Here is a 1,747-nt window from a genome sequence, read left to right as displayed (position 1 = left end):
CTTTTAAGTAGGCAGCCTTGGCTTGTGCGATCTGGAACGCACAAGCTCCAAATCATTTATCTCTATTTTTCACACTTTTAGTACGTATTACACAATTTCTACACAACCATTTGTGCAAAACTAAAAAAGGCCATAAAGTAGGTGGCAGGTAGCCTAGCGGTTAAGAGCATTGGGCCAGTAACCAAAAGGTTGCTGGTTTGAATCCCTGAGCCGACTAGGTGAAAAATCTGTCAACATACCATTGCGCACGGATGCTCTGGATGAGAGTGTCTACAAAATAAACTTCTCCACCTCTAAAAATACTACAGTTTACTATAGAATACTATACTCCACACTGTAGTATCCCTCAGTCATGTGTATTATTCACGTAGAATACTAGAGTAAATACTGCACTTTTTTAACTATAGTAAATACTATATAATTACATCTATCTACAGGTTATGGAAAATGTACTCTTTTAGTATTTCTCCAGTAGGTTTCCTCAAGGAGAAAGCCTCCTTCTATGTCAAAGATAAAAAACAAAACACAATAGTAAATTCTACAGTTACACCAGCAAAAACAATAGGGCAAAAACTACAGTACTGTATATTACAGTCTGCAGAAACACTACAGTTTATACAACAGTATACTACAATCTGCAAAAACACAACATTAATTAATACAGTATGTACTACACATTTCTTTACTACAGTATTTATACTGTAAATACTACAGTATGCTACAGTCTGCAAAAAAACTACAGTGAATAATACAGTATATAAATATATTAATACTACAGTATTTAGACCATAGTATAATATAGTATTTTTTATGTTGGTTACACTGGCTGATTACTAAAGGTTTCTGTTGTGTGTAGAAACTGTGAACAACCATCAGACCTAGGTTATACCCTCTGACAGAACAATCAGAGTAAAAATCTTGTTGGTGCTTAATCAAATCCTGATGGTAATAAATGTTACACTGCAAGGCCCATTGCATCTAATTGGCTCTTAATTTGACATCTACAAATCATGAGTGGCATGGGGTGGTTGGGTTTGCGCCAGGTAGGGGGAGGTTTAGGCAGAGGTGAGGTGAGACTGAGTAATTGAGGAACCCTTGGTCTATGCGTCATAGTCCTCTCAAACAAGCCTACATGTTTAGGACCTGATTTGACTCAGTCTGGAGTAATAACTCACACACACTATGGAACGAGCCAGAAAGAAGTGCCTCCTTTGTATGGCATGTACCTGCCTGTGTAGCTTTTATTTTCGTTTAATGATGCTCATTTCGTTTTTCTTTCATTCCTACATCTATCACCCACAGAGCACTTCAATCCCATGACGTTTAACATTTAACTACTGCTCCCTTTCATTTCTCATAAGTGCAAATTGTTTGCGGCTTTTTATGATAGTTTTATGATGGTGCCAACTTTCCAGTGTTTGTACTGACTCGTCACAGCAAGCCATGGCAAGGAGGATTGATTGATGAGGCTCTAGAACCACTGGAACACCACAGCATTATAAGTGGGGTCCCTAGACGGCTGTTACATTCTGTGGTTTGGGGTAAAGATGACGAACATTCTGGATACAGAATCTATCAAATGCATTACAGTATACAGAGCACCTCGCTTATATTTAGGGACATCTGTGGCTTGTCCCCAGGGTTAAGAAGGAGATTTTGCATTTGACCATCAATGTATTGTTTTGTTGTAAAGGGGGTTCCAACATTTCAGAGTTTCTCTGAAACAAAAGTAAATTGTGAACCCTGT

At 38.1% G+C, this 1,747-nt stretch overlaps 1 non-coding gene across 1 annotated transcript; it reads left to right on the top strand.

Moving 5' to 3' along the window:
* The first annotated feature begins 445 nt into the window (after positions 1 to 445).
* On the top strand, positions 446 to 498 carry LOC112224813. Its single transcript, XR_002949494.1, has one exon. It is a non-coding gene; the product is annotated as a U7 small nuclear RNA (small nuclear RNA).
* The last annotated feature ends 1,249 nt before the right edge of the window (positions 499 to 1,747 follow it).

This window comes from Oncorhynchus tshawytscha, linkage group LG25, assembly GCF_018296145.1.
Source record: "Oncorhynchus tshawytscha isolate Ot180627B linkage group LG25, Otsh_v2.0, whole genome shotgun sequence".
In the NCBI taxonomy this organism is placed as follows: Eukaryota; Metazoa; Chordata; class Actinopteri; order Salmoniformes; family Salmonidae; genus Oncorhynchus; species Oncorhynchus tshawytscha.
Note: the sequence above shows the minus strand (reverse complement) of the source record. Positions and strands in the feature narration are given on the sequence as shown.